This window comes from Pinus tabuliformis, chromosome 9 (assembly GCF_031772625.1).
Source record: "Pinus tabuliformis cultivar Carrire ecotype Pingquan chromosome 9, CPIR1, whole genome shotgun sequence".
Taxonomy (NCBI): Eukaryota; Viridiplantae; Streptophyta; class Pinopsida; order Pinales; family Pinaceae; genus Pinus; species Pinus tabuliformis.
The window spans coordinates 737,009,491-737,018,861 of record NC_142307.1 but is presented as its reverse complement, the minus strand read 5'-3'; the positions used below and the strand labels follow the sequence as shown (position 1 = coordinate 737,018,861).

The 9,371-nt window shown below is 34.4% G+C and overlaps 1 pseudogene; it reads left to right on the top strand.

The window, feature by feature from the left end:
- The first annotated feature begins 658 nt into the window (after positions 1-658).
- Positions 659-9,109, top strand: LOC149150802 (uncharacterized; annotated as a pseudogene).
- Positions 9,110-9,371: the final 262 nt, after the last annotated feature.

The following is a 9,371-nucleotide window of genomic DNA, read 5'->3' as shown; positions in this document are numbered from 1 at the left end:
TATACATATACGCTCTTTTTGTTCTGCGGACTAGTGTGTATACGCTATTTTGACTAATTGGACCTACGTATACTTCTTAAACTGCTCTTACATCATCCTCATCCTTCAACTACTTTATTTTGATCAGTAGGCCTTAGTTCTATCTTCCTGTTCTTTTATACCACTGCCCCATTACCTTTGAATGTACCTGTTATACTATGAATCAAAATTGAACTGACCTGTAGAGTTTCCATCAAGGACAATACCTGTACCATAATGCCAACACCTTCCAGCATACTTGTGTATTCCCTTCCACTTTTCGTTTTCACGCCGTCCTCTTCGGCACATTGTACCCTTCTCCTTCATGTTGATCAATCGATCCCGTCCTCCAACATCGGATTGCACTGAGCCCCATCTGCCATCTCCCTCACATGGCATCACCAGTGTTAAAGAGCACTGCTATTCACATGGCATCTATTTCTCAAAGTTACAGTTTTGGACCTGATATTTTGTTACATAATATTGGGTGCATCCCAACACAAAAAATGATGCATGAGCGCTATTGTTGTTGGGGTATTGTTTATTGGTTTTGGTCCCTAAGCACATAAACATAGTAAGTGCGAGAAAAAAGAGTTCTGAAGAGAAATGGGGAAATATAGGGGATTTTTCAGTCATATTGATGAGTAAGCTGAAGTTTATAGCCCATTCTGTGTTACCATGGGGAAGTCTTCAACTTCTGCAGTTAAAGATGAGTCCATAAATCTTCCAACATATGAGGAGAAACTTCTATAGTTAAAGATGAGTCCATAAATGTTCCAACATATGAGGAGCAGGAGGAATCCATGTCATGTAGACCATTTTTGGATGAGTGTAGAAAACCATATTATTCTGATGCTGAAGATCAGTCATGGCATTCACAATATACTTCAAATGGAGGAAATTATGATGATGAATATGGTTATTCTAATTCTTTTGATATTGATATTGCAAGAATTTCAGATCTCGCAAGGCGTTCTCTTTCTGATAGTTCCGATGTAGATCTTGAGAAGGTTCCTAACCCTGAGGTGAAGGCACCAGAAGGGAATGTGCCTTCTAATCAAGGGAGGCAATTAGACAGAATTGGGAGTCGATCTGAGAAGGAGTGTAGAATATGCCATATTACTCTAGAGACCAACCAAGAGGCAGGGGCATCTATTGTGTTGGGTTGTTCTTGCAAGGATGATCTCTGCTGCTACTCACAAACAAAGTGTAGAGGCCTGGTTCAAAATCAGGGGTAACAATTTAGTTTTTTTTCCCAGTGACCATCTTTTTTAAATATCTATACAGTGATTAATTTTTGGCTACAAAACTGTAGAATCAAATGCACAACTTGATTTTATGTGTGCCTCTTCCCCTTTTCATAGGTTTTATCTTATATTCCTATCTATATTACCAAAAACATGACCAGGGGACCTATTTTTCATTTCGTTCCCATTGTTGTATCCATTCCTATCTTGACATTAAATTAGTGCATTTCTACTCAATTTTGCATCTATAAAATACACCGAGGAAGGTGGGGTTTACATTTCATATCTCCTGAAACCCTCTAGCTCTACTTCTCACTCTATTCCTGCTTCTATTCCTTTTTCCCACTTCTGGTAACGTAGACACATATCACTCTTTGGGTGAGGGGCTCTTCTCATTAGTTGTTTGTGAAACAGAGGTAGCAATGTTGGAATGTTTTCTAGATCATGTTCTTCACATTTTTGGAAAATTTGTCATCTGGACAATATGAATGGTTTTAGTAGAGATTATCAAGCTTATTTTCTAGAACCTTGCTTCTTTTGAACGATTTTATCGATGTATTGTAAGAGAACGTAGAGAAGATTTCACAAATAAAACAACTGAATTGGTATTGTAGGTGAGTTGTATAAATCCGTGTTTTAGAAGCACAATATTAATTAGACGGTTTTTAACATCCCTATTATTAATGCTAGTCATATGATTACTGTAGACAAGTTTCTTAAGCTGCCATCAAAATGCCTGTTAAATAGAGACAATGGTCTTGTTATTATGTGTTGTTTGACTTATGCATGTACCCTGCCAGATCAGGCTATTTTAAGGTAATAAGGTTCTGTCTTTGGTTGGCCATATGTAATTTGCAGTAGTCTTACTTTCATTTTGGTTTTCTTGCATCCCTTTTACTTTTGTCATGATCCAAGCTAATGAGCAGAGAAAATGGTCTAAAAAGGAAATTAACACCTTAACTTATCAGCCTTAACAATTGCAGGTAAGTGGGGTTTAGAATCTAAATTTAATACCAACTCAAAAATTGTTTGTATTTTACACCAAAATCAATCCCAATGAAGGGGCAGGAGTAAGTAGCTTTTAAATTGACCTTCATTATTGTTGGACATACCTAGTCTGTTCATCTCTATTCTTTCTTAACACCAAATTGCAATCAAAAGTGGTTAGATCCCTTGGGCATGCAACATTGCTGAGAAATACCATAAAACTTTGTATAATCACATTTGGACCCTAAATAAATAAAGGAAATGCTATGTTATCTAGATCTGTAGCAAAATCATGAATTGTTGCCTCTTTGGTTTCCAAAATTGAAAATACACAACTAAACCTTTGTCCTAAACAAGAATACCATCTTTATTTTATCCTTATATATTCTCAAGAGGGAAAGCCAAAAATCTCTTTGGATTTTCGGATGTTGCTTGAGTCGAGAGAATTTGGAGCCTCTGGAATGACATGAAGGGACTGCATTCCTAATGATAACCCTATCCATCTTCTCTCATTTTTTTAACAAAATTTGTTAGGTTTTTTTGTCTTTCCCATTGGACTGCAAATTCCAAAGGTACTCATCTTCTTTGAGAATTCATTATGACTGAGTTCAAACACGGATTTCAGAAAATTGTCCATAATGGTATTCGGTTCTGGTCACATTAGAGGATGCTTGCTTCTATGTATTATTGAAGGTGGGTACCAATCCTTGATGTTCAGCGTTACGAAAAACTCTTAGATTGAGAGAGTGGAGATCTATTGAATATGTGTGAAAATCAATGAAAGTTGTTGGCCTTTGTTGTGCACACAATGGTGCAACCATTTTCCTCTTGTATGCATACAATAATTCCCTGGTGTGGGATTTGACCTTAGGGAAAGAGAAAACTACTGCACATCTATTTTTTGATCTTTGTCAGTGGTGTTTTCATAAACTATAACATTTGTTGTTGTTTCTATAGGCTGGTAGTATTGCTTGATGTGTAGCATATTATATAAGAAAAAACTCCTCTCATTTGTGCACTCCTTTGTTACAACTTCTTTTACTAGAAGGAGTTATTCTCATTTTGGTACCATTTGAATTCAAATGTCTATCTCTTGGATATGCGATTATGATATTCACCGTCTAGTTGTTGCTTCAACGTTGTTATATATTTGGCAAAAGGCATTGCTTTAACAGTGGAGATATTACTTGTGTGCACCATGTGCATGAGCACATAATTTAATCAGTAGTAACGTGGAGGGTGGTTATACAAAATTCTAACTTTATGCCATAATTGTGGTTGAGTTCTTATTGTTATTGAAGGCCTTGGTTTCTCATACTAATTAGTTTGAGAATGTAGAGATTAGTCTTTAATGGCACATTTTATCAAGATATTTCTTTCGGCACATCTTTATATCAAAATTTTAGTTCATTATGATCTGCACGGGCATGTTTCTTTGCATTGAAGGTAAAATTGTATTTTACGATCTATCTATGAGAAATTTCATACGATTGATTTTGATGATATCTTTGCGTCTCAACTGTATTGCCACCCTCCTTTGTTCCATCATTTGATGGTTTCATGCTCTTCGTTACAATCTCTTTGTTTGCTTACTTTTCAACAACCTTGTCTTATTCTATGTATATTCCTCCCCTACGGTTTTTCATTACCTTGAATAAGTTATGCCACCATTGACAAAATGTTGTAAGTGCCCGCATGTGATATTTGAACTTATAAGGTAGTTAGCTTTGGAACATGCCCTTTATTTTAAAGAAAATAGGACTTTTATGGAAATCATCAAAATTTATACGAAATATGTTTATTATGTATTTAACCATTTGCCAAGATTCAAGACTAAATAAACCATGGTCATCCTTCTAACTAGTTTCCTTTTTCCATTCTCTTGCTTGGCATTGTAGTCAATTTGTCCTTTTACAAGTACCTTCCAATCTCAACGTTATCATCTGGGACTTCTCCAATGATAGCTTAGAATTGCTGGTGCCATAAATTTAAGGAGAGCTCAATATTTTTCCTCTTATGCTCTTTTCTTGCAGCCTTAAGGTTTTCACCTTCACCCTATCCCTCTCATATGTATTTTCTTCAACTTTATTATTGACTTCATCTTTATTATTACAGTGTTATAACTATGTTCAAGTACTATTCATGTGTGAGGTTATGGGATTGGCATAGTCAAGACCACCATGCTATGAATTTCGCATCATGTAATAATCTATGATAGTCAAAATAGACATGGATCTCCTTGCAAAAATTCATTTGTGTATCATTCTTAATTTCTTTCTTACTTTTTATCACCATGTTTCCCAACATACCCATTTTGAGGGGGTTCACGCTTTCAGGTGTTCCCATTTGAAAGACTTGTAGACATTTCCACATTTCATGCAACCGAAATTTGAGTGTTTTATCGAAACACTTAATATTATTGTTGATAACAAAGGCCTACAGATTGACAAGCTATGTAAAAAACTTATGCAATAAGAAAAATGGAAAAAACAATTTGACAATGAAATCTGAGTATGGTGACCGAAACTAGTATTGATAGCAAACTATAAGGGCAAGGGAAAGTTCGCTAGAATGAAATATGGAGGAAAAAATCAAAGCATCATAGATGAAGAAATGAATCAAAACACCTTCACATGTCATTATTGGGAAAGGGTGGGCCATAATAAGATAATTTTCCAAAAAAAATTGCAGGATGAGAAGCAAAACCATGGAGGATCTCAATAGAGGAGAAGGCCCATGTTGAAAAGCACCAAGAAAATATTTCTCTCATTACTTTCATGGCTAAGCATGCAAATCATAGACAATCACCAACTTGTTATATTGATTTTGGTGCAAATTCCCAGTTCACCAATAGACATGAATGGTTTGCTAACTACGATGCTTATTTTTCATCTGTAGTTTTTTGGTGGTGGGGAGATGTTTATAATAGAACAAAAAGGTTATGTACATGTTTCCTTGGTAGGTATGTAGCTAGTCTTCATTAATGTCTACTATGTGCTAGGGATGCAACAAAATTTTCTTTTAGTATGTCAAATTATGAAGCAAATACCTCAGTTACATTTTGTTTTTAGAGACCATAAATGTTGCAAATAGGGCAAAGGAAATAACAAGGCAATAACTCTTGGTATTGAATATCATGCACAATTTAGGTTGTTGGATATAGAGGAGGCCCAAGAACATGATTTTCTATCTAGAAGTATTCAAGAAAGTAATATCTTTTGGCGTCAAAGATATGTACATTTGAATTTGCACTATATTTCTCATTTCACTAAAGAAAGCTTGATGGATGGTCTTCCAGAGATTCAACAAAATCAACATGGAAAGTGTGGTGCTTGTCTAATGGGAAAGCAATGTCGAGCTCAATTTGATGAGGGACAAAATTCAAGAGCTAGGGAGGCCCTTCTCTTCGCTTTCACGACTAAGCAAGCTAATCATGGATAGTCACAAATTTGGTATACTAATTTGAGCATGTAAATTCCCCCAGTTATTCAGAATGCTTTGTTATAAGTACAACTCAAAATATCTAGTGGAGAAGAGATTTACAATATCAAGTTTTGAGGGGAAGTAGTGGTGGTTTCCAGTGATGATCAATTCAGTGATGTTGTTAATTCACTTTCCAGTTGGTAACACACTCATGTGAGACATTTATGCTATATTTTCTTGTTGTCCCATTTTAAGGTTTCATGTTTTTTCATAGCATGAGATGAAAAACTCCTCGAATAAATTTCTTTATATGTGCATGCATATGCAGAGCTAGCAGTGGCCCATTTCAACACAATATCAAATGACCAATGCAAGAATATTTCTCCCTTTTTCGATCAACTATGTGGAAGATACCGTTTTGTCAACTTCTTGAAGGTACCCACAGGTAGAAGAATCTGGTAAGGACTAATATAAGTGACCGATGATGACTAATGCTAAATTTTTGTAGATATTTTACAAGCATTGAAGTTTTAGATTAGATTGTGGATCATCTCGCAGGGAGTAAGGGCTGGTGTAGTTGAACGATGATGACCTGCAGAACTTTTGTACATATTTTAGAAGCATTCATGTTTTACATCAGATTGTGGGTCAAATTGCATACAATAGATGAGCTTGGGATTTATGCTAAAGGACAAAGATGGATATTTGTTTTTTGGAAATTGATGTATAATATAATTTTAAAATTGAATTAATATTATTATTTTGTGATGCATTTGAGAGAAAAATGAACATTGTTTAACTTTCTCTAACATGAAATTGTGTTTAGTTGATGAAGGTGTACACTGAAAAGAAAAGAAAAAGAAAAAAAAACCCAAAACAAAGTTGTATTGAATTGTTGGTTAACCACATATGCATTTGAAATAAAATTGAAGATTGTTTAACTTTTTCTAACATGGAGTTGTCTTTAATTGTTGAAGGTGCAAACTGGAAAAAAAACAGATTTTCGCAACGTCATGGGTTGCAATCCTCAGGGCTTCCTCATTGTGCATCCAATATTTTGGAAATTTCTTCCCCATTTATAGAAACCAAATGTCTAAATTGGTTCATATTGTATCCAAATTTTTGTAATAATCTACATTTATACACATGTAGTAAGTACATTGTAAATGAGTTCATCTTTCTGAACCTTTGCAATTTCAATTGATAAAAAGGAATTTTATATAGGAATTTTCTAATAGAAACTTTCCAAAGTTTATTTTATATAAGTGGTATATAGCGTGGATTTTTTTTGACGTGGATTATTTTCTTTTAGATTAGATTAATGTAAAGAAATCATAATAAATATTTATGAGTTTTAGAGTAAATTAGGAATTGTTTAATTTCCAAAATATCATAAAAGGAAAGAGTTTGTCTTATTAATAATAGTAAGAAAGTTGAAAATGAAAACACTCTCTTAAATTGCCTATCTTATACTCAAATTAAATTTAAATTTTAAAAAATTGGTCATACTACCAATCTTTTTAACATTTTAACTCAACGAAACTATGGTGATCTTGGAATGTTTCTCTTAAAACTTTGTCAAACATAGAAATAAAATTCTTAAAAAATCCTAATATTTTCTTACATTTTTAAGATCCAATAAACTATATTTAATTTTAGTGAATATTAATCATAATGGTAATTATATTTCAATATTAAATATTTAAATTATAGTTATTATTTAATTTTAAATATACCTATTAAAAATTTTGAAACTTTATTTATAAACACATATTTTAATTAATAATTTTGAAAAATATATATATTAGTAGACAAGTACCATTAGTAATAATACAATTACATTTATTACTTATAAATATAATTTGAATGAATGAATATCAATATTATAAGAAAATGACGAATATTTCATTAAGTAATTTTGTTTTTTTTAAAATTTTAGTAGAAGATATTTTACTCCCAAGCACTTGAGTTACCAACCTAAAACAAAAAAGTGTACAGACTATACTTTTTGATTTTGGACCTTATCTTTAATGAGAAAACATAACGCATGTTCTTAACCATCATACCCACTTAATCTATAATTATGCCGATAGACATTTTCTTTGATGAATTGGGGTGGGCAAACACTATTGACCCCAGCCAATGAGAAATCTTGGATTTCGCCCTTCCAACCAATAACATTTTTCCATGTGTTTGTCCCTCCAAGCAATAGAATTTTTCCATCGGTTCAAATTTTTATCGGCTCACATTTTCCAATACCGCCTGTTTCTGAAGCTCTCTACCATCTGCCATACCTATGCCTTCCCTTCCACTTTTTCTTTTCACGCCCTCCTCTCTTGTTCATGAGAAAACATAAACATGTTCTTAACCATAATACCCACTTAATTTATAATTACGCCGTTAGGAGTTTTCTTTGTTGACTTGGGGTGGGCAAACACTGTTCGCGCGTCCAACCAATAAAATTTTTCCATGTGTTTGTCCCTCCAAGCAATAAAAACTTTCCAACGGTCCAAATTGTTATCAGCTCATGTTTTCCACTACCGACTGTTTCTGCAACTCTCTACCCTCCGCCATACTTGTGGCTTCCCTTCCACTTTTAATTTTCATGACCTCCTATCTGGCATGATGTACCCTTCTCCTTCGTGCTGGTCAATTGAGCTCGTCCTCCAACATTGAATTGCACTGAGCCCCGTCCGCCATCTCCCTCAATTGACGTCATTGGTGTTAAAGAGCACTGTTATTCACAAACCATCTATTTCTCAAAGTTATAGTTTTGGACCTAATATTTTCTTGCATAATATTGAGTGCATCCCAACACATAACAAATGATATGTGAGCGTTATTGTTGTTGGGGTATTGCTTGTTGGTTGTGGTCCCTAAGCACATAAACATAGTAAGTGCGAGAAAAAAGAGTTCTGAAGAGAAATGGGGAAATACAGGGGATTTTTCAGTCATATTGATGAGTAAGTCGAAGTTTATAGCCCATTCTGTGTTACCATGGAGAGGTCTTTAACTTATACAGTTAAATATGAGTCTAGAAATGTTTCAGCAGATGAGGAGCAACTTATGCAGTTAAAGATGAGTCCAGAAATGTTCTAGCATATGAGGATCAGGAGGAACCCATCTCATGTAGACCATCTATGGATGGCAATGTAGATAATCCATATTATTCAGATTCTGAAGATTAATCGTGGTATTCACAATATACTTCAAATGGAGGAACTTATGACGATGAATATGATTATTCTAATGCTTTTGATACTGATATTGTAGGAATGTCAGATCTCTCAAGCCATTCTCTTTCCGATAGTTTCGATAGTTTCGATGTAGATCTTGAGAAGGGTCGTGACCCCGAGGTGAGGGAAACCGAAGGGAATGTGCCTTTTGATCAAGGGAGGAAATTAGAAAGAATTCGTAGTCAGCCTAAGGAGTGAAGAATATGTCATCTTACTTTAGAGACCAACCAAGAGGCATGGGTATCTATTGTGTTGGGTTGTTCCTACAAGGATTATTTGGCTGCTACTCACAAGCAGTGTACAAAGGCATGGTTCAAAATTAGGGGTAACCAGTTAGTTTTTTCTCCCAGTCACCATATTTTTTAAATATCCGTAGAGTGATTTCTTATTGGTTATAACACCGTAGATTCAAATTCATAGCTTGATTTTATGCATGCCTTTCCCCTTGTCATAGGTCTTA